Here is a 14,514-nt window from a genome sequence, read left to right on the forward strand (position 1 = left end):
CCTCACATCCGGTCTGTGGCGCCTGCCTCCAAACAACCGGAAGAATCCGTGCTGGACCGGGGAGGACGCTGATTCAAAGTGTAAGAGGTGAGCTAATTCGGATAAAGTGAGGAGGGTTAAAAATAGTTTGTGCAAATACGGCAAGTTTAAAAGCAGTTAGACAGCAGAACAAATGATGTGAGAGCCCTTTCCCAGGCGCTCTCCTTGTGCAGTTAAGCTCTGTGCAATTTAAAACAAGATAGGAAATATTGATAGGAGCCCTTTCCCTGGCACTCCGCAGTTATGTGCTCTGTTACTGATCAAATCACCTTGGCAGCCTTAAGCGCGTCTAAGGAGAGATGCAGTGAACATGCAGTCCTTTTTTAAACTAAGGTTGAAAATATTTATAACTCCATGCAAGGGAGTAGCGATAACCCAGACCCTCATAGTATCAAGGCCTCCACAGGGCACACATCAAGACCCACCCTAAAGGAATTTCCAGTGATAAACAAAGACATCATGAACAAGATCTTACAAGGTATAAAATCAGGTTCTCCTAAAGATCCGAGCCCCCCACACATCTTGATTCAAGGGGGAGATACCATAATGAACAACGTCACAGAATTAATCACACTATCCCTCAGGCAAGGGAAAGTGCCAAAGGCTTGTAAACATGCCATAGTCGGCCTTTGCTGAAAGAAACACACTAGATCCAACAGATCTAGGAAACTACCGACCCATCTCACTCCTACCTATTCTAAGAAAGATAGTCGAAAAACACATCAACAATACTCTATCGCACTTCCTGGAGGATAACGAGGTGCTTCACCAGACTCAAATGGGTTTTAGACCATCACATAACACTGAATCCGCCTTACTATTGGTCACAGAGGAACTTAAGGAAATCCTCGATCAAGGGGGCACCGATTCCATCCTGCTGCTAGACCTAAGCGCAGCCTTTGATATTGTGGACCAAAAAACTCTCATCCTCAGGTTAGAGAAAGCAGGTATACAAGACAGTGCTCTTCGATGGCTAGGGTCTATCCTGAGGGATAGATCCTTTCAGACCACAGAAGGTGGATACTATTCGGACGTCCTAGAAGCAACATGTGGAGTGCCCAAGGGCTCTGCACTTAGCCCCACTTTATTTAACTTATACATGCAACCCCTGGCCAAGATTGTTCAGGAATTTGGGCTGTCAGTCCTATCTTATGTGGACGACACTCAACTGGTAGTCTCAGTGGCAGAGGGCTCCAAATCGAAACATAACCAAGTGACTCCCTGCATGGAAAATGTAGCAAGCTGGATGACAAACTGTAGACTAAAACTAAATGGAGACAAAATTGAACTTATGTTCCTAGAAAATAATCTTCAATCACGAGTCACCATTGAGTGACCAAAAGGACTGGGCTGTCCATCGGTTCTCAAAAGACCCCATAAAGAACCTAGGAATGTGGCTAGACCGTAACCTGACGATGGAAACACAAGCCAAAAAGCTAACCGCTACATGTTTCAGAATCCTGCGAATGCTCCGTAAAATTCTAGGCCTCATCCCAGAGGAGACCCGAAAGACAGTGATACAGTCCCTGGTGATTTTGTGCCTGGACTACGGAAATGCTCGATTATTGGGGTCACCCAAATACGTGGTGAACAGGCTGCAGGTGCTACAGAATGCAGCCGCCAGGGTACTTAGAAACATACCCAGGTATGAGTCAGCTAAAGAGGTCCTGAGACTACTTCACTGGCTGACAGTACAGGCTAGGGTCAAATTTAAAGCATTATGCATAGTACACAGGGCCCTGAATGGTAAAGGGCCCGCTCCCCTCAGGGCACTCATCACGTCATATACACCGAAAAGAGCCCTAAGATCCGCCTCAGTTCGCCTGGCCAAAACCACAAGGATAAGATGAGCCAGATGGGGAGGAAGATCATTCTCGCACCTGGTACCTAAACTCTGGAACTTCATGCCAAAGGAATTAAGGCTTCTTACGGATGAGCCTAGCTTTAGGAAAAAACTGAAGACATGGCTGTTCCCTGAATGAGTAATTGCTAACTATGACCTCCTGTTTCCGCAGCGCTGGGACGCCTTCGGGCAGCTACGTGCTATATAAAACCCGTAAACATAAACATAAACGTATGTTTTAATGGTTTGCGACTGAAATACGATCTTAAATCATTACAATTTTACCATCAATTCAAAAGAGGTGGTAACCCATTTACAAACAGGACCTTTCCCCTTTCTAAATATTGACAAATCGTTCTTTTAGGAATGCCCAGCAGACTGTGGCACCACTGTCTGTTCCTAAAAAAAAGTTGGTGTAACTTTTCATTTTTTCTAAACAATTGCTTTCTTTAAAAGTAATCACAGATTCGGTCTGCTCTGCCCAGCAGGCCACCATCCTTGTGATCAGGGCCGGACTGGGAATCAAAACCATCCCTGGTAAAGTGCTCGGCTGGCCCCCACCCGGGGGATTGGGGGTGCGGCTGAGCTTTTTGCCAGGGCCGGTTTTGGACGATCGGCCCTGTAACAAAAACGTCCCAGGCCCCCAAAATCTGCCCCACCCTGGCAGTCCACCGAGGAAACGCCCAGTGCCCGCTACGGCCAGCCCGGCCGTGCCTGGATTGTGGCCAATTGTAGTGGGTTACAATTTGAGAGGTGCCTAATGAATATCGATGAGGTAGGTTGAATGAATCACTGACATAATATCGACAAGCACAATATCGAGTTACCAAAATATCGGCGCTAAAATATCGATTACAATAATATCGACTACCAATACTTATTAAAGAAATTACACAAAAATCAAACACAAAATATCGCAAATCAAAAATATCGTATACAACATTATCAAAAACATAAATATCGTTAAAAAAAATATAACATCAAAGCAAAGGTGCACCACACGAAGAACTTGACAATCACAAAGTTCATCTCCAATAATAAGATTTCTTCAAAACTTGTTTCTTTTATTCATTCCATTTTCATTTTATGAGGAACATGCAATTCAGTTCCTGTAATTCTACAGATAGAACAGCCGACGTGTTTCGTCCTAATACAGGACTTCTTCAGGGCACTAATAAACGATGAAAATGCGAAGTAGTGTCTTCCTGAAAGTTCACCAATGTCTTATTATGGGGAATAATATCCCATCCAACAAGATATTTTCTCAACGACACTGAACTAATATTGGTCCAGTTATTTTTCAATAAATCCTTGTCGCGTATATTCCGCAAGCAGAAGTGCCATGCACACAGAAATAATGGGAATGCTTCAATTTATAATAACTGTCCCAACTTTCTAGTTGTTAACAAATAACCTTCATCAGTATGAGGCATCTATAAGGAAGTGCACAATACGACCAAAACCGCAATCTAATAGTTGCGCTCCAATATACTGTCCAGGAAGCGACGTAACAGTCCAACGCCAAAGCAAGAAAAAAAAGAAAAAAAAGGAACTATTAGATTGCGGTTTTGGTCGTATTGTATTGCTATTACCACTTTAATCAATGTCTCTGGAGACATCTACAATAGTCAACCCTAAGGGGTCTATTAAAATGGCGGGCGGTGGCATCACCGTGGTGCTGGTGGTGCAGAAAAATGCATTTATTCGCCCGCGAGCAGCGGTTCTCACGGCCGCCATATTAGTATGACCAAACATAGGCCATTTCCCGTCTGCCGCGGTGCGACGTGCACCGCCATCAAAGTGCGCCCACCACCGTGGCGGTGGGAGCCAATGTAGACTTACCGCCGTGCGGAATGACGTCCGCCCCACAAATTAGGATGCCCCAAACAACCAGTCGCACCGCAGAGGAGAAACCGCCCAACCAGAGACAGCGGAAGCTCAACAGCGGAGTGCGAAACCAGAGTCCCGGTCCACACCACCCGGTCCCGACCGCCATGGATCCAGCTCTACACGTTTTTCCGGTGCTGTACCTGATACATCACCAGCAACTCATGGACCGCCGCGGACGCCGCCGCAGGTACGCAATAACACAAATACAACACACAACACATGGGGCTGACACAGGGTCCAAATCCACATCAGACACCCTGGTGGTGAAAGGAACACAATCACAAGGGCACCCACACATGACCCACCTGCCACAAAGTCACCCCTCCGTTTCCTAGATACACATCTTCAGCGACCATGCAACAATTTCCCAGTCACGTCACCTCAGCGGTGAAGACAAGGGAATACATGCGCTCAATGCAGAAGGCAGGGCCAGTGCCAGGCATGGGCAGGGCACAAAGAGCACAGGGCCACACCTCCACCCACCACACACTAGCACACCCCCTGAAGGCACATGCCATGTGCCCCTCCAGTGCACCCCCATGCACAACAAGCCAGGTGAATCCGCACCCTGCACCACACACCAAACAACGAGGGAGACAGCCACTGCAAGAGTGGCTGCAGAGGAACACACAGCACAGTAGCACAGGGCCAGGGAAACACACACAGCACAACACCACCACACTCAGGGCAATAAAAATGAGTACACACACCAAATGTACACACACACATACAAGGAACAAACATCCTACTGGACACATATCCTGCCAAATTACACAGACATACCCCATACTGACACACAGACACATACACACACCACATGCCAACAGCAATGGAGCACAACAAATAGGAAAGCCAAAGTGGGGTGCACACAGATGGAAGGCCTTAGAGACAAACAACAAACATGTGTACATCACATCAAGACAAGGAACAGAGAACAACACCCTCAGACCATCAAAGCACACATGGCTGGTACAGTTAGTGAAGTCAAAGCACAGACAGCTCAGTGCACCAACACAGGGAGATAGCAAGGCAACCCAGGTATAGGCACAAGGATAAAAGGAAGGCCCTGAGGTCAAACTGTGAACAGCCACACATATATACAACTACTTCACAGGAGTACACCAGCATCACAGCACACAGGGCCCATTCCATGACTGACAAACACCAGTAGGAATCTACACACATACCCCCCTCACACCAGCAGCACACAACACCAGTGTCAAACACACTGAAGGCTGGCAATACTTGCCAAGCAATACACAGACAAACAATCACACACCCTGGGGGTAGCCACAAGCATCACACACACACAGGGATGCCAGAACAAATGTCTGCACAAAAACAACAGACAAACACATAACACAACAGAAACACACACAGAACCACAACAGGAACAGACATGCCCTGTGCAGCTAAACTGTGGAAACGCAATGGGAGCACAGACACAACAGGAGTGCACAACCTCATCACTCAGGAACAATGCACAGAAACATACCACAACACAGACAAGAAGTGCACCATCACAGAACAACACAGCCACATCAAACAAACAACAGATGCACAGGCAAATAAATCACATAGCAAACACAGCAGGACATCAGGGGATGCACACCAGGCAATAACAAGGCAACAGACACACACAGCACTGCATGCACAAGCAGTGTGTGCACACCAAGCATACCAGCCATATACAGACATGAGTGACATAACATTAACCCACACAACACCAATCAGCACAGCACAAAGACAACAACACACCCAGGAAGTGAAGCAGTACCACATCCAACACACATACATCAAACACAACACCAACAAATGCACAAGTCTGGGACAGAAAGGTGGAAACAACTTGACCAGAGGACTGGGCAGCACACACAGTTGAACTGCATATGAGCAACCATGACTGCCAAACAGCTCAAGAACATCACATACAACCCATTGGGGAAATGCCCTGAGTGACACATTGCTCCTGGCCAAAGAACTGCACCACAAAAGCACAGTGTCACAAATGAAGTGATGGGGAGGCACACACACATGTAAAGCAAGGGGACAGCTGACATCAAAGTAAAGTGTACTGCATGTTGGTAGGAGACATGGCAGGAGTGTACCATACACAAATAGAGGTAGTACAGATTCACAATGGGTAGGCATCTGAAGCACAGATAGGGATGGTATGACACCACACACAACATGCCATACTGGAGGCAAAAAGGCACCATGTGACAGCAATGCATGAGAAAACACAACCACAATGGCAGTGTGGAGCAGCAGGTTTGCACAGTCTCCACAAACAGTAACAAGACACATGGATGTTCAACAAAACACAACACTGACTTGCCAGTCACACACTCTGCATACTCACAAGTGACAAAAACAACAAGTAGGAGTCAGCCAGAACTGCAAGGACACACCAACACACTGCACAGTGCACAGCATACAACTCACACATGTGCATACAACCACATCCACAGGGCTGAACAATCAAAACAACACGCATACAACTCCTGGGTGACACTTGTGTGAGGTACACAATGCAGGGGCATGCACACATCAACACTCTCAACAAACTCACCCCCTTCACACTGCACACTTCCTGACCATCCAAGAGCACACATGGAAAGTAAGCCATGGGACTAGGATGACTGGCCATCACAAGATGACCACACACATACACTACTGGGCACATGTAAAGGAAGAATACACATACATGATGAACCTGGCCAGCCTGCCTGCAATCCTGTGTATAGAATCCCACTATGTGCTGGCTGTGCACCCCAACCTGATGTGTACAATATAGCCAACATGAACAAATTAAGAAAATTGACAACTACTTTCCATTTAAAATTGACACCATTGCCCCCACAAGTATCTGGGTCAGAAATACCTGAAGTCCCTTTCACCCCTGTACAAAATAGAGTACGTGAGCCAAGACATTGGCTATGTTGAAGTGGCACACAGACCATGTGGCGGAGTAAACCATATACACACAGCAAAATAACTTTATTCAGTAAGGACACTGACAAAACAGACAAAAGGAGCAACTGTCTTTATTCACATATTGCACAGATAGAAACCATGGGAAGAGAAGAGCAAGGTACAAAATGCAGAGTATGTCCATGAGAAGCTGCACAGGCAAGGGCAAAACCGCAGTGAACAACAAGGCCAGTGGCCAGGGCAAAGCACAGAGTGTGTCCATGAGAAGCTGCACAGGCAAGGGCAAAACAGCAGTGAAAAACAAGGCCAGTGGCTAGGGCAAAGTGCAGAGTATGTCCATGAGAAGCTGCACAGGCAAGGGCAAAACAGCAGTGAACAACAAGGCCAGTGGCCAGTCCATGGTGCAGAGTATGGCCATGATAAGCTGCACAGGCAAGGGCAAAACAGTAGTGAACAACAAAGCCAGTGGCCAGGGCAAAGTGCAGAGTATGTCCATGAGAAGCTGCACAGGCAAGGGCAAAACAGCAGTGAACAACAAGGCCAGTGGCCAGGGCAAAGTGCAGAGTATGTTCATGAGAAGCTGCACAGGCAAGGGGAAAACAGCAGTGAACAACGAGGCCAGTGGCCAGGTCAAAGTGCAGAGTATGTCCATGAGAAGCTGCACAGGCAAGGGCAAAACAGCAGGGCCAGTAGCCAGTCCAGGGTGCAGAGTATGTCCATGTGAAGCTGCACAGGCAAGGGCAAAACAGCAGTCAATGACAAGGCCAGTAGCCAGGGCAAAGTGCAGAGTATGTCCATGAGAAGCTGCACAGGGAGTACATGAACACAGCAAAGAACAACAAGGCCAGTGGCAAAAACGAAGTGCAGGGTATGTCCAGGAGAAGCTGCACAGGGAATACTTGAACACAGCAAAGAGCAACAAGGCCAGTGGAAAAAACGAAGTGCAGAGTATGTCCAAGAGAAGCTGCACAGGGAATGTGTGTGACTGTACCTTTCCATGGAAAGCAACACAGTCAGGGGGTAGCAATGTGCAGTACAGGCCCACCTGTGTGAGAGACAGGTGTGTGAGGGTGACTACCACTCAGACTTGGCTGTCAGACGGACTGGGAGCTGGCTGTGTCTCGGGGACTGTCGGACACTTGACCTGGGAGAGAGTGGAACAGCTGAGATAGAGCTATCAGTGGCTTGGCAAGCCGGAGGGCTGATTGGACCAAGTGGTCTAGTGGCACGTGGAGGCGGAGTCATGCAGACGGGAGACACAGTGTGGCTGGGAGATTGTGGAGGGGTGCCCTTCCACTTCTTGGTGATCCTAAATGGCTTCCCTGCATTGGTATCAATTGGAAGTGGTGTGGACACAACAGGAACACTCACGACCAAAGCTGCATCAGGTGCAGACCCTGGCACCCCCTCTGGTGATGTGCTGGATCCAGCAGAACGCTTTACCTGGCTTCGCCTTTGCCCCCCTTCCCCTGTTTACTAGGTGTTACCCTTACAGGGCCCTCCTCCCCCTGCTTCACTGGGCTTGGAATGGGAGTCGAGGTGGTGGGTGAATCTGCCTTGGAGCCCTTCCTAGGTATACCCTTGGCATGCACCACCTTCTCGGTGGGTACAGAGACTGTATGCTATTCTTTACGAGATGTTTTAGGAACAGGAGAGTACTTGGATGGGGATGGCTCTGAGGCATGTGAGCCTGAGGTCTGCTTCTTTGCATTGTGTCCCCTGGTGTCGCCTGACTGGCTTTTCTCTCTGCTCTCTGGGGTGGCTTTGGTCTTCTGTGGGGATGGTGTCTGCGCACGGGACCTCTTGGGTTGCTGCTGCTGTGTGCTTCGTGTGCTGTATTGTGACTTTGATGTATGTGGACCGTGGTCACTATCGTCAGATGTGGCCAATGCCAAGGGGGTGGACAAATTGACCAGAGCTGTACTGTGAGTATGTGTCTGTTGAAGGGCTGACGTCACTGTGGAGGAGAAAGCCTGGACAGTCCGGTGCAGCCCACCCACGCCTCAATATATGCCCTACATGAAAGCAACCACCTGTGCCAATTTTTTGTTGTGGTCAATGAAGGCATTGAAGAGAGCTGTCTGGCCTACACACAGCTGGCGCAAAAGGTCCACAGACTCAGCAGTGATGGCAGCAGGGGGGACTGGGGCAGGGGCAGAAGTGCCCGGGGTGAAGGACACTCTTCCCCTCTTACTGGGGCGAACACGGGCGGCACCAGAGGAAGTGGCTGGGAAAGTGGGCACTGGCCGCTGTGTGGTGGAAGATGATGCAGAGTCCCCGTTCCCTGTGCCCGCCAACATGGATGCATCCCCCCTGGCATCAGATGATGTGGTACTTTGCGTCTCAGACTGGGATTCCTCCAGCAGACTCCTGTCCCCCTCTGAGGCACTGGTGACATCTGTGTCACTGGGCTCCTGTGCAGCTGTTGTGCTTGTTTCACCACCACTGGTGTCCATCTCCTGTCCCTCTGTGACCACAGGAGATGCTGCATGAGAGAGAGAGATGTAGGGTAAGTTCAGTGGCAGCAACAGAACAAACATATGCAAGCAATGCATAACAAAAGATGACTAAATCTACATGTTGCACACGACACTGTGCAATCACATTGTGCTAACTCACTATATTGATTCAAACAGTGCGTGGGAACTGGAAATTCAGGCATTAGGGAGCCATGTAATGACCACACAGCACAACACCCTGCTAGTGGCTCCGTTCAACCAGACACACAACTAGCTCTGAGCACACCTAGGGACATGATGGGGGCACACTACTTGTTGCCACTGACAGATCTGGATGGCACAGGAGTGGACAACACAAACACAGACTACAACATGACATTCCACAATGGCCATGAGCCCATGCCACCCACTATGTTGTACTTTGGGGCCCAAAGACTGGTGCACATTGTTGTCAGATGTCTAGGCCTCCCAAATCTGAGTGCATGAAATGGACGCATTGATGAAGGCACAGTCAGATTGGGCACACTGCCATTCCCTCCCATGGGATTCCCCAGACTACCCCAATGCAGACGATACCTGAAGACCACAACTCAGAATGCAATGGGAATGCACAGCATTCTAATTACCTTTGTAAGTACAGGTAGGGCAAATGCGTAACACCTGCACCCATCCCAGCAGCCACTGCATCACACTACCAACATCACATAGCTTAGCGCTGGCACAGGCTCTGTACACATGCAGCCACTTCCAGCCAAAGTCACCCTCCCCGAATGCTCACCCCTGGCTTGCTGCTGATGCTCCTTCAAACGTGCATCCAGCTCAGGCTGTGTCACGCCAAGATGCGGCCCATTAGTGGTGTCATGCTGCGTCGTGCCAAACGCCCAGTGCGAGGAAGCAGCCCCAAGGTCATCTCCGCCACGTTCTTTGCCAGCCGGCTGATGTCGTCCCACCTCTTGTGGCAGTGGGTGCGCCGTTGTTTTGAGACCCCCAGAGCTCGCACCTTGGCCGCAATGGCCCTCCACACGGCCTTACGCTGGTGTACCTTGAGCTGTAGGCATGGGAGACATAGGGGGAAATGATCAGTGACACAGTGTTATATACCTACATCTCTCAGTACAGCAGCAAGATACAAACTCATCACAAATCCAAAGACATGTCTAAGAGAGACAATAATCCATCTCACATGGTACATCTGCATGGGGAAATCTGATGTAAATGCATTCAGGTGTGAAGGGGAACACAGTCCCTGCACATCCCACACACATGCAGGATGCCAGCACTGAAACCCCTATGTAGCCTGTCCACATCTCCAGTCCATTTTTGGGTTGAGCAACACGTACATCACATATCAACCTGTGTTTGGGGGTAGACTCACTGTGTCCAAGACTGTGCAGCCATCAATGTCCCTGCCCTGTGAATAGATAACTGTGTCATGGATGTCACATTGAGGGAAATGATCTCACAAATCAAAATCTGCATCACAAGGCCGGTTGTGTGCAATCTACAGTGCTGAGATGGCTCATATCTTGAGTGCAATGAGAAAAGACTGATGTAATACTCTGTAAGTGAAGTGATGTGTCCTTGTCTTTGTGGGCGGGGACTGTGCAGGCCAGCTGGGCTCACACTGAGATGGACAACAGGGGCACGCACAGCCATTCAGCCAAGCAATCACTGTCCTGACTCCTGCATGAACAACTTTCTGCGTCACTGTATGGCTGACAACACAACACAGGTCTCTCATACATACATGTGCAGGCAGGGAAACCTTAGGCATTTGGTACACACACCTTCCCCCTGGAGACAGCATGTTAGGCAGTGCATGACACAACCCCACACTCTCAGGCACATACTGCATCAGTCCAACTACAGGTGTGCCCCCCTGCACTCCCCCCCACTGTTGCGGACTTACCACGACATTTGGGGCACCATATAGCCTTGGGTACTCTGTGAGCACCTCATCCACCAGGACCTCCAGCTCCTCGCTCGTGAAGGGACTGGCACGGATCTTCTCTGTCCTTGCCATCACTGTGGACATGAGACAACAGCGGCAGAATTGGGTGGTGAGGGGTCTCTGGCAGCAGTCCCTGGAGACAACAGCAGGTGGTTGGTCACTGACAGCAGTCCCTGGAGGCAGCAGCAAGTGAGGGGTCACTGGCAGCAGTCCCTGGAGACAGCAGCAGGTGAGGGGTCTCTGGCTGCAGTCCCTGGAGGCAACAGCAGGTGGTTGGTCACTGACAGTCGTCCCTGGAGGCAGCAGCAGGTGAGGGGTCACTGGCAGCAGTCCCTGGAGGCACCAGCAGGTGAGGGGTCTCAGGCAGCAGTCCTTGGAGGCAGCAGCAGGTGGGTGGTCACAGGCAGCAGTCCCTGGAGGCAGCAGCAGGTGAGGGTTCACTGGCAGCAGTCCCTGGAGGCAGCAGCAGGCGAGGGGTCTCAGGCAGCAGGCTCTGGGAGCAGTGGAAATGTGAGGCTTCCTCCCACACATATATAGCCCCCTGGGGTTGTTCCAAAGATGCCAAGCTGCAGCAATTGGTGGTCCAGGTCTGCCTCTTTCAAATGCATCCAATGACCGCCTCTGCGGTGGTGGAGCACGCCTACAGGAATTTTCAAAAATACATCATTCCAGGCGAGGGGTCTCAGGCAGCAGGCTCTGGGAGCAGTGGAAATGTGGGCTTCCTCCCACACATATATAGCCCCCTGGGGTTGTTCCAAAGGTGCCAAGCTGCAGCAATTGGTGGTCCAGGTCTGCCTCTTTCAAATGCATCCAATGACCGCCTCCGCGGTGGTGGAGCACGCCCACCGGAATTTTCAAAAATACATCATTCCACCGCAATCAAGGTTCCCATTGGCTGTAAGGGCATGCTCCATGCCAATGACACACCGCTGGGGCCCTGTGTTCTACCGCAATGGTGCACCTTTCAAATGCATCCAATGATCGCCTCCGCGGTGGCGGAGCACGCCTACCGCGATTTTTTAAATTGCATCATGCCACCGCGATTAAGGTTCCCATTGGCTGTAAGTGCATGCTTCATGGGGGTGACACACCGCAGGGGCCAGGCGGGCGCTACCGCGATTTGGGCGGCAGAGCATGCCAACCGCCATTTGGGCATGTCTCCATGCCTATCACTACCGCACTTGTGCATTGGGGATTGCTGGTGACACACCACTGGGGCCAGGCGGTAGCTACTGTGACTTAGGTGCCATACATTCACATGAGGCACCACGATTTGGGCGGCGGAGCATACCAACCGCTATTTGGGCATGTCTCCATTCCTATCACTACCGCAATTGTTAAATGGGGAGTGCTGGTGACACACCACTGGGGACAGGCGGTAGCTACCACAATTTGGGCGGCAAAGCATGCCAACCACTATTTGGGCATGTCTCTATGCCTATCACTACCACGCTTGTGCATTGGGGATTGCTGGTGACACACCACTGGGGCCAGGCGGTACTTACTGCGATTTGGGTGCCATACATTCACATGAGGCTCCGCGATTTGGGTGGCGGAGCATGCCAACCGCCATTTGGGCATGTCTCCATGCCTATCACTACCACATTTATGTAAATGGGGAGTGCTGGTGACACACCACTGGCGACAGGCGGTAGCTACCGTGATTTGGGCTGTGGAGCATGCCAACCGCCATTTGGGCATGTCTCCATGCCTATCACTACCGCACTTGTGCATTGGGGATTGCTGGTGACACACCGCTGGGGCCAGGCAGTAGCTACCGCGATTTGGGTGCCATACATTCACATGAGGCTCAGCGATTTGGGTGGCGGAGCATGCCAACCGCCATTTGGGCATGTCTCCATGCCTATCACTACCGCACTTGTGTAAATGGGGAGTGCTGGTGACACACCGCTGGGGACAGGCGGTAGCTACCGCAATTTGGGCAGTGGAGCATGCCAACCGCCATTTGGCAATACATGGATATGTATCACTACCGCACTTGTGTATTCTGGAGTGCTGGTGACACACCACTGGGGACAGGTGGTAGCTACCGTGATTTGGGCTGTGGAGCATGCCAACCGCCATTTGGGCATGTCTCCATGCCTATCACTACCGCACTTGTGCATTGGGGATTGCTGGTGACACACCGCTGGGGCCAGGCAGTAGCTACCGCGATTTGGGTGCCATACATTCACATGAGGCTCAGCGATTTGGGTGGCGGAGCATGCCAACCGCCATTTGGGCATGTCTCCATGCCTATCACTACCGCACTTGTGTAAATGGGGAGTGCTGGTGACACACCGCTGGGGACAGGCGGTAGCTACCGCAATTTGGGCAGTGGAGCATGCCAACCGCCATTTGGCAATACATGGATATGTATCACTACCGCACTTGTGTATTCTGGAGTGCTGGTGACACACCACTGGGGACAGGTGGTAGCTACCGTGATTTGGGCTGTGGAGCATGCCAACCGCCATTTGGGCATGTCTCCATGCCTATCACTACCGCACTTGTGCATTGGGGATTGCTGGTGACACACCGCTGGGGCCAGGCGGTAGCTACCGTGATTTGGGAGCCATATATTCACATGAGGCACCGCAATTTGGCCGGCGGAGCATGCCAACCGCCATTTGGGTATGTCTCCATGCCTATCACTACCGCACTTGTGTAAATGGGGAGTGCTGGTGACACACCGCTGGGGACAGGCGGTAGCTACCGCAATTTGGGCAGTGGAGCATGCCAACCGCCATTTGGGCATGTCTCCATGCCTATCACTACTGCACTTGTGTATTGTGGAGTGCTGGTGACACACCACTGGGGACAGGTGGTAGCTACCGTGATTTGGGCGGTGGAGCATGCCAACCGCCATTTGGGCATGTCTCCATGCCTATCACTACCGCACTTGTGCATTGGGGATTGCTGGTGACACACCGCTGGGGACAGGCGGTAGCTACCGCGATTTAGGTGCCATAAATTCACATGAGGCACCGCAATTTGGGCGTTGGAGCATGCCAACCGCCATTTGGGCATGTCTCCATGCCTATCACTACCACATTTATGTAAATGGGGAGTGCTGGTGACACACCACTGGGGACAGGTAGTAGCTACTGAGATTTGGGCGGTGGAGCATGCCATCCGCCATTTGGGCATGTCTCCATGCCTATCACTATCGCACTTGTGCATTGGGGATTGCTGGTGACACACAGCTGGGGCCAGGCGGTAGCCACCGCGATTAAGGTTCCCATTGGCTGTAAGGACATGCTTCATGGTGGTGACACACCGCAGGGTCCAGGCGCGTGCTACCGCGATTGGGGTGGCAGAGCATGCCAACCGCCATTTGGGCATGTCTCAATGCCTATCACTACCGCACTTTTGTAAATGGGGAGTGCTGGTGACAC

General features: G+C 50.8%; 1 protein-coding gene across 3 annotated transcripts in view; it reads right to left on the reverse strand.

Moving 5' to 3' along the window:
* LOC146785200 (fish-egg lectin-like) overlaps nt 1–14,514 on the reverse strand; it is a 211,976-nt gene that overhangs the window by 12,102 nt on the left and 185,360 nt on the right. The gene's annotated exons all lie outside the window — the stretch shown is intronic.

The sequence above is a fragment of the Triturus cristatus genome, chromosome 11 (assembly GCF_964204655.1).
Source record: "Triturus cristatus chromosome 11, aTriCri1.1, whole genome shotgun sequence".
Lineage (NCBI taxonomy): Eukaryota > Metazoa > Chordata > Amphibia > Caudata > Salamandridae > Triturus > Triturus cristatus.